Source organism: Macrobrachium nipponense, chromosome 2 (genome assembly GCF_015104395.2).
Source record: "Macrobrachium nipponense isolate FS-2020 chromosome 2, ASM1510439v2, whole genome shotgun sequence".
Taxonomy (NCBI): Eukaryota; Metazoa; Arthropoda; class Malacostraca; order Decapoda; family Palaemonidae; genus Macrobrachium; species Macrobrachium nipponense.
The window spans coordinates 139,388,564-139,398,563 of record NC_087201.1 but is presented as its reverse complement, the minus strand read 5'-3'; the positions used below and the strand labels follow the sequence as shown (position 1 = coordinate 139,398,563).

The following is a 10,000-nucleotide window of genomic DNA, read 5'->3' as shown; positions in this document are numbered from 1 at the left end:
AAGTCCAATGCTCAAGACACAGGGACAAGACAATTAAAGGATTATACAGGGCGACAGCTGACCACATTCAGATCTTTGGTAACAAAAACTTATTCATAAAACATATTAAACATAACATATACAAAGAAAAATATCTCTAAGGCAACAAATTTGTATTTAAGTCTGTAATTATATTTTTGACGGTCATTCTTAAACATGTTACAAATACAAGAGTCTAAATGAAACAGGCCATGACTAATATTAAAATAAAAATGGGAAGTAAGTTGTATTATGGCAGATTCTAAAAATATTTTGATAATAATCTTTTGATCTTGCAATTACTGAACTACCAATCCAATTTATCCAGTGGTTGTTTTCACTTAAATGAATGAATATTGCTTTAGATGTTTGCCCAAGTTTTGACAGAATATTTATGCTGTTTTCATCTTACTTCTAAACCTTGTCGGACTGTCCGAGATAAAAGGAGGGGCAGTCCATACATGAAATTTTATGTATAGTGTTGCTTTCCCTGGGGCCATTTTTTATTAACATTCTTTTAGTGTGATTTCTGGGCTCAGCTCGTGTCGCTGCGCGAAATATCCTTTAATCTATTATTTCTAGGGTAAATGTACTAACACATACCAGAGAATAAATAAAATAAAGAAAAAGGTCAGTATAACTGACTCGCTCACCCTCCAAGAGGGTGTCGGTATGAACACTATGGCGAGTGAGACCACTACCACGAGCCAAATGCCAATAGAAATCTCCCACTACAAAACCCTCCATGAGGGGAGCCGACCCACAGAGTGAGCAGCACGTACTACTACTACTCCATCCCATGCTGCCGACTGCTGCGCCTCTGGTGGCCATCCTTTTCAGTTAGCGCACACGATTCACACGTGCCATTTTTTCTCTCTGTGTTTTTTGTGCCCTTTCGTTGGATTTATCTATCATGGAGCGTGCAGCCATCGCAGCAGCTAAGTTAAGTACTCAGTATTTATGGTTAGTTGGTTTTTTCCGGCCCTGAGACAGTATTTGCCGTTTTTTAGGTATAAATACGAAACTCTGGGTCGGAAGCATGGCAGCATAGTTTCTCCGCTGGTGGGTTCGTTCTTGGTCTCCCATACCCAGAACATCCCCTTATTTATGTACGCTCTATTTTAATTATCCGCTTTACTTAGGGTACTGTCTACACAGGTTTGTCATGCATGCATGTCTTTTACCTTATGTAGGCTCCTTCTATCCAGACCCTAGTCACGGCTCTTAGTATCGGCCCCTGACTAGCTTTGAGTGGTAGACTTGCCTTCGGGTTAGTCGTACACTCCTGGATTTTTTCTCCTGCTATATTGTTTTCTTTCTTTCATTTTTATTCATTTATACTATTTATTTTGTTATAGTTAGGTTAGTTAGGCGTCTGGCTTAGCCTAGGTCCTGGCTCATTGAGCCTATACTACCGCTCATCAGTTCGGTTGCTTCCCTATAGCATCTCTCTGATCAGTTGGTTTTGGTCCAGTGGGCCTATATGCTACCGCTTTTCAGTTCAGTTGCTTCCCGATAGCATCTCTCTGATCAGTTGGGTTGTCCTAGGCTTAGTTGTCTTTGTTTTGGTCTTACCGCCCCGTGGTCACTACGTGATCACGAGGCAGCCAGACGCCTGTCCAGTCACCTTCCCCCCCCTCCCGCTCTTCCATAGAGTCGGGGGAGGGTGGGTCGGTCTACCCATGCTCGCTCCACATACCCGAGCCTGCCTCCCTCTCTCCCCCCAGGCGGAGGGAGTAGGGGGACGGGACAGACCCAGACTGGACTCGGCTTCTCGGTCCGGCCGGGTGGTAACGTGGTGGACTGGCCTTTCCCCCTCCGTTGCTACCCTGTCGCTCCGTGCTAGCTCGAGCCTGTATGCCTTCTCGCTCTTTCCCACCTTACTAGGGCTCCTTTTCCACCGGAGTCCTGGCATCCAGCGGAAAGATGCTAGTCCACCCAGCAGAGTGGACCGGAACATACAGTGGGTCCCTGCTAACCTCTCCGTATCGCTGAGTTACTACACTCCGCCACGCACTGGACTTAGTCCGGTTCGTTCGAGTTTTAGGTTTAAGTGTTATTAGATTAACTATAAGTTTATCTTAAGTACCTTAAACCATCCCCCCTCCCTTACATGTCTCACCGGATCTCTCCGGGATTATAGCCTATTCAGGCGATTAAGGGAGGGGTTATGCCCAAATTTTTTCCGAGCTCCGGCATGCAACGGAGAGTTCTTCTGTCCTTTAGCCTGTAACGTGATATTCTTTAAGATACTCATGTGTCTTCCCACTTACAGGCCACCAACTGTAAGCATCGGGATGCGCCGCCACACTTCAGGACCCATGTGGACACGAAGTTTGCCGGTACCCATGCTCCATGCGCGATCCTCCGCACGGGGACATCCAGGTCTGGTACCATGAGACGTGTACCATATGTTACGATCTGGTGAGCCAGCTTTTAGACGGGGTAAGTATTCCATCTCCGGTAGCTGCTCCGCATCTGTTATAGTGCTTAAGTTTTCATCATTCACTCTAACTTAAGGCCTATAAGTTTAAGTTATACTTTAAGTTTTAGTTTTAAGTGATTCTTAAATCTAATCAATACCCTCTCTTCCAGGCGCCGGCAGTGAGGGATACCGCACTGGCAACCCTGCGGGCCTGGGTCGGCGGGTGGGGTTTCGGAAGAACGCCGCCAAGGGTATGCCTACATCCTAGAGAAACGGTTGGCGGTACTAATCTTCCCCGGAGGCAAGGCGACAGGATACGGTCGACCCAGTAGAGGCGGGCCCCGACTATCGCCTTCATCCAACAACAGCTGGCTGCCTCATTAACTGACCAAAGACCAGGACATCTCCACGGACGTCGCGACTTTGGATATTAATGTAGAACCTATGGTAGGTGTAGACGACCTGTTGGCGAGGTAGGTAAGGTGGACACCCAAGGGTCACCCTTGGGCGTAACTGTTTCTTCTACTCCTGCAACCTCTCCATCCTTCCAAGGCTTTACGGGTGATGAATTGTATACTCCTCCTGACGCTTCGGTTAGACCCAAGGTCAAGGGTCAAGCAGTGAAATCCTTGACAAAGACGTCGTCGTCGTCTAAGAAGACGGCTTCGGCGTCATCCTCCTCGCGTAAGTCTCCGGCTGGGAATCCCGGAGCAGACAGGTCTAAAGCTTCTGGCTCCGGCTCTAAGTCCTCGAGGAGTAAATCCTCCAGAGAGAGATCTCGCACTCCCCGGCAGAGTCGCCAGTTCCGCTACCCTTGGTTCGATTCAGAGCCACCCCTCCACCTCCGCAGCAGCTCCGGCTTTGGACTCCAATGCTGGCCTGTTGCAACAGGTGGGCGACCTGGTTGGGTCCCTAAAGAGTAGCATGGAACAAATGATCTCTCGGTTGTCGGATAGGATTACTTCTCAAGACTCCATTATAGCCGGACTGAGAGAAGCTCCTCTAGCCTCTCCTCCACTTTCCAATACAAGTGGAGCCCAGCTTCCTCCGTATGACTCGCTACCTCCGTTCTCGATGAACAACCCATGGAGAGTAGCGTCATACGCCCCCTTCCAACAAGACGGACTCATTTCTATACCGGAGTTGGAACTCGAAGGATAGAGGACTTCGAGTTCTACCCGGAAGACCTCCAGCCCCCTGTTCATAGGCTACGCAAGGCTCACAGCGTCAGCCATGGTTCGGGATGATAGGGTACCAAAGGAGACAGTCCTCTATTCACGAGGACCAGGCTCAGAGAGGAATGGCTCAGGTGTTTAGAGGACATGGATTGTTCTAATACTAAGATACAACCTTTCAAGAGTCCCTTTACCATCTTCACAATGGATGAGAGTACCCCACCCGCTCCCGTTCCAATGACAAAGATCCGTGAGGTCTACCATTCCAGCGGCCCAGAAGGGGGACCCCATACCTCAATTGAAGGAAGCAGATCCCTTTCCCACATCTCCGTTACTTCCCTTCAGCCGGAGAAGTTGTGGGAAGACTTGCCGAACACCATTCTCAGCTGGCAAACTCAAACCGGACTGTGCTATGGAGCAGTTTGGTGAAAAGCTACCCAGGCTCCCAGATAGCCTTATTCAGGCTGAATTTGACGCCAAATCGCGATTAGCCAGATCAATTAATTTCTATGGCTATGACCGAGGTGGCCACCATAGCCTATGGCTCAGAGCCGCTTTTCAAGCTCATGACCAAATCCTGACTCAAACGGTACAGTCAGATATGTTTGAGTTTGCCACTGCTAGAACGAATTGTAGGAAGCATGTCCTACAAGAGGCAACCATTCGGTCATGAGCCACGAATAGGTTACTCTCGTCGAACATCTGGGGAGCAGATCTCTTCCCAGAAGCTATGGTGAAGGAAGCTCCAGTCAGAGGCTACGAGTTTGAACCAGAGCCTTAAGGGACCGTTGGGGCCTTACGGCTAAGAGGAGGCAGGATCTAAACAGCTAAAGGTAAGGGGCAAAGGAAACCAGGCGTTTCCAACCTTACCAGAAAAAGCAGGCCACGCTTTCCTCAGCAAGTTCCGGCGGTTCCCTTAGTGCAAACAGCCCAACCTTCCACTTCTAAAGCTCAATCACAGCCAATTTATGTGATCTAACCCTCAGCCTCAGCCCTCCACCTCTTACGCCATCTCCTCCAGCTTACAATCAAGCCTTCGAGAGTCAAGCTTCACAGAGTATGACGCTCGGGTAAGGGAGGCAGAGGTAAGCGTTCCTTTCGTGGGAGAGGATCGGGAGGCCCCTTTAATCGGGGAAAACACTTCAGAGGAGGCCGAGGGGGTTACCAGAACCAATGAAGAACTTCAGGTAGGAGGGAGGCTGTTTCACTTTCGCCACGGTGGAACTTCAGCGAATGGGCTCAGAGCATTGTGTCAAAAGGCCTGGGTTGGAGCTGGTTGACGAACCCACCTCCATCCAGACCTTTCCGTCAACTTCCTTCCAAGGAATTGACAGAGTACGCGGAGGATCTCCTTCAGAAAGGAGCTATAGCGAGAGTCAAGAGATTAAAATTTCAAGGTCGCTTGTCAGCGTGCCAAAGAAAGGCTCACAAAAAAGAAGGGTAATCTTAGACTTGTCCCGCTAAACTTAGCCATCCGCTGCGACAAGTTCAAGATGCTCACGATCTCGCAGGTGCGGACCTTACTTCCCCGTGGGGCCGTCACCACCTCTATCGATCTTACAGACGCTTACTATCATATCCCTATTGCAAGACACTTCCGTCCGTATCTGGGTTTCAAGATAGGAGACCAGACATTCTCCTTCAAGGTAGTTCCTTTCGGACTCAACGTGGCACCAGGGTGTTCACGAAGCTGGCGGAAGTGGTAGTGCAACAACTCAGGTCACAAGGGATTATGGTAGTAGCGTATCTCGACGATTGGTTGATCTGGGCTTCAACAGTCGAGGAATGCAACAGAGCTACACTGAAAGTGATTCAGTTCCTGGAATATCTAGGCTTCAAGATAAACAGGACCAAGTCAAGACTCACTCCAGAGTCAACTTTCAGTGGTCTGGGCATTCAATGGAATTTATCCTCCCATACTCTGTCGATTCCATCAACCAAAAGGAAAGAAATAGCGAAGTCAGTCAAGCAATTTTCTAAGTCACAAACTGGCGTCAAGGAGGACTCAGGAAAGGATCCTGGGTTCACTCCAGTTTGCATCAGTGACGAACGTCTTAATGAAAGCCAAACTGAAAGACCTAACCAGAATCTGGCGCTCACGAGCAAATGTCAGGTCCAGGGACAAACTATCCTCAGTCCCTCTGATTCTAAAGAATCGACTTCGGCCGTGGGCGAAAGTCAAGAATTTGTCGGTGTCAGTACCCCTTCAGTTCCCTCCACCAGGGATCACCATCCACACAGACGCGTCCTTAAGCGGTTGGGGAGGGTATTCCCAGTTCAAAAGGTTCAAGGAACTTGGTCACCTCAGTTCCGTCAGTTCCAATATAAACGTACTGGAGGCAATGGCAGTGTTCTTGACTCTAAAAAGGTTACGTCCACCAAAGTACTCCCACATAAAGCTAGTCCTGGACAGCGCAGTGGTAGTACATTGTATAAACAGAGGAGGCTCCAAGTCACGTCATCTAAATCATGTCATGGTAGCATCTTCTCCCTGGCAGACAAGTTCAGTTGGCATCTCTCCTCCATCACATAGCTGGAGTGAGAAACGTCATAGCAGACGCGCTATCCCGATCAGTGCCCCTAGAGTCGGAATGGTCACTGGACAACAGTTCGTTCCAATGGATCCTTCAAAGAGTTCCAGGGCTACAGGTGGATCTCTTCGCATCTCAAGCGAACCACAAACTACCAGTGTTATGTAGCCCCAACCTGGACCCTCTGGCCTAGCCACGGATGCCCTGGCTCTAGGACTGGAACAACTGGAAGAAGATTTATGTCTTTCCTCCAGTGAATCTTCTCATGAAGTGTTAAACAAACTCAGGACATTCAAGGGTCAAGTGGCTCTAGTAGCCCCAGACTGGCCGAAGAGCAATTGGTATCCCTAATTCTGGAACTGGGTCTCGTCCTCTTCGGATCCCCAATCCCAAGCTCTCCCAGTCAGTACAAACGAAGACTGTGTTTCTTTTTTGCTTCCTCAGGGATTCTCAAAACCCTACTTTATGGATTTCATGAAGTTTGCAGCGAAAAAGAGATGCGAATATTGACCCTCAGAATATTCTCTTCCGTTGGAATCCGCTAAAAGGGATTCAACTTTGAGACAGTATGATGCTGCTGTCAAAAAGTTAGCAATCTTCCTGAGAGAATCAGATATTAGAATCATGACAATTAATTCAGCTATATCCTTTTCAGATCCCTATTTGAAAAAGGTTTAGCAGCTAGCACGATTACGACAAACAAGTCAGCCTTGAAAAAGATATTTCAATTTGGGTTCAACATAGACTTGACGGATTCCTACTTCTCGTCTATTCCTAAGGCATGTGCTAGACTTAGACCTTCTGTAAGGCCTACGTCAGTTTCATGGTTCTTAAACGATGTTCTAAAACTGGCTTCAGAAACCGATAATGACACATGCTCGTTTATAATGCTCTTAAGAAAAACTCTATTTTTATTAAGCTTGGCTTCAGGAGCAAGAATTTCAGAACTGTCGGCTTTATCCAGAGATCCGGATCATATTCAATTCCTTCCCACAGGGGAAGTCCTACTTTCTCCGGAACGTAGCTTTATAGCAAAGAATGAAGATCCTTTGATGAGGTGGGAACCTTGGAAGGTACTACCCCTTCCACAAGATGTATCTCTTTGCCCAGTTTCAGCCTTACGAGCCTTTCTGTCCAGGACCTCCTCATCCTCATCGGGTCCCCTCTTTAAGAGGGAAAAAGGTGGAACTTTATCCATTAAAGGCATCAGGCAACAAATCCTGTACTTTATTAAGCAAGCCAATCCTGACTCTTTCCCGAAAGCACATGATGTCAGGGCAGTAGCCACCTCAATTAATTATTTCCAACATATGAACTTCGATGAGTTGAAAAACAAGTATACCGGATGGAAATCGCCGACAGTGTTCAAATCGTCATTACCTTAAGTCCTTGGAAGCTCTGAAATTTTCCCAGCAGTAGCAGCGGGTAACATAGTTTCCCTGACTCTAGTTATCTGTAGTAGAAGATCCAGTCCTCCTTTCTACCTGCCTCACCCACAGTTCGTCTATTCCTGCCTTGTTCATTTACATTCACCTTGGTCTTAGCTGCTTTTTATGATGATGTAGTGGGGTGTCCCTTATTTTTTTGCTAGGGACACTCACAGATGATTACAGATATTGATCTCATGGATGTTATCCCCTTATTTTTATGCTAGGGGATACATCTTAATTATGATGGTTACGGGTTTTGTATATTAAGTCATATACATTCCTTTATATATTATTATTGTTGAGTGGTTTGTTCATTTGATTATATTAATTGCTCTAGTGTTTTTGATACATAACCTTTACACAGATACCATTTTGATACATGTAGCCCATTTACCTCTGTATATATGTAAATTACCTTATGTTAAGAAACATGATTAGAATTAAGTGTAATTTAAGCATATTTCTATTTTTGTATCACTGTGTATATGTATCTTTTTAGCAATTATATTCTTTTTATTTTATTTTATCTTTTATTTGAGACCTATTCTGATTTATTTTATTAATTTTGTTTACAATCTTGTGCTATTTCTCTGGTACGATTTCGCGCAGCGACACGAGCTGAGCCCAGAAAAGGGATTTTTGACGTAAGGAAAAATCTATTTCTGGGCGATTGGCTCGTGTCGCCAGCGAAATCCCGCCCTACCCATCCCTTCGCCCAAGATTGTCTGCTAACTTCAGGATGGCCACCAGAGGCGCAGCAGTCGGCAGCATGGGATGGAGTAGTAGTAGTACGTGCTGCTCACTCTGTGGGTCGGCTCCCCTCATGGAGGGTTTTGTAGTGGGAGATTTCTATTGGCATTTGGCTCGTGGTAGTGGTCTCACTCGCCATAGTGTTCATACCGACACCCTCTTGGAGGGCGTGAGCGAGTCAGTATGACTGACCTTTTTCTTTATTTTATTTATTCTCTGGTATGTGTTAGTACATTTACCCTAGAAATAATAGATTAAAGGATATTTCGCTGGCGACACGAGCCAATCGCCCAGAAATAGATTTTTCCTTACGTCAAAATCCCTTTTTTAGGAAAAAACAAGGTGACCTTAAAGGCTCTTAACAAAGATTTAATGGTTTCAAATCCGTTAAAATAAGGCAAACTCAGAATGTTCTTAGAATTTTCTCTCTCTGTGTATTTGTATTTGTAACATGTTTAAGAATGACCTCAAAGATATAATTACAAACTTAAATACAAATTAGTTGCCTTAGAGATATTTTCTTGTATGTATGTATATTCAATATGTTTGTGAATAAGTTTTGTTTACCACAAAGATCTGAATGTCGTCAGCTGTCGGCCTGTATAATCCTTTAATTGTCTTGTCCCTTTGTCTGAGCAGTTTAACTTAGTCTTTTTGTTCTTAAAATTGTACCCATGTTTACATTACATGCTTGTTTGGAAAGGCTACTCATTCTCCACATGTGTTGGATTCTAGGTACTAATCTCCTTATAATCCCTATCTGTCACTTATCAACCTTTCCTGTACTCTCAATTTCTTCATGTAAGTCAGTTGTCTGCTAAGCAAAGGACGTTGAGTCGAAAGATCTTGCAGAAACTCTGTTTTATCTTTCCTTCGTGGCTATACCTTTATTATTTAGGATTTATCAATTTCCAAACTTTGTGATATATATATATATATATATATATATATATATATATATATATATATATATAATATATATATATATATATATATATATATATATATATTTATACGTGTTTTAACATTATCTTACCTGAAGTAAGATAATGTTAAAACAATGAAAAAAATTAAATTTTCATTGTTTTACATTAATCCTTACTTCAGGTACTATTTCATTATTTGATAAATTGCAAAGTTTTCATGTTTTGTAGGAATGCTCTACTCAAAGAGAGCAGAATGTTAGCAGAGTACATATTGACAGTTGAATAATTTATGTTCTATTGTTGATTGCTATGTGAATACAACATTAACATTATAGGTTTAGAATTTTTTTTATTACTTTTGTCTTTTTATAGGAGGCATCCGTCTCCCCAAATATTATCGTCGACTATGTTCGCTTCAGAGTCTTGGTCCCCAACTTTTAGGGACCATCGTTTCTTGGTATGTCCTTCTGGAATAGATTTGCTAACATGACAGGAGTTTTGGGATAACAGTTATCAGATAATGCAAAAAGAACATAGGACATTTCAAACATATATTATATTACAGTGTCGTAAACTACCAAACATCCAGAGGAAGAAACACTAATTTTTAAGGGTTCTAAGGAAGGAAAGGATTTTTTTATTATTTTTACTTTTTGTCCTTGACTCCTGTTATTAGAATTAAGTATGAGTTTGTCCAGTTGTTATGCTTTTGTCTGGTTGGTTTTACTATATGGCATTTGTTTTT

General features: G+C 44.4%; 1 protein-coding gene across 1 annotated transcript in view; it reads right to left on the bottom strand.

Annotated features, from left to right (window-relative positions):
* Positions 1 to 10,000, bottom strand: part of LOC135221033 (uncharacterized) — a 238,299-nt gene that overhangs the window by 80,534 nt on the left and 147,765 nt on the right. The window lies entirely within an intron of this gene.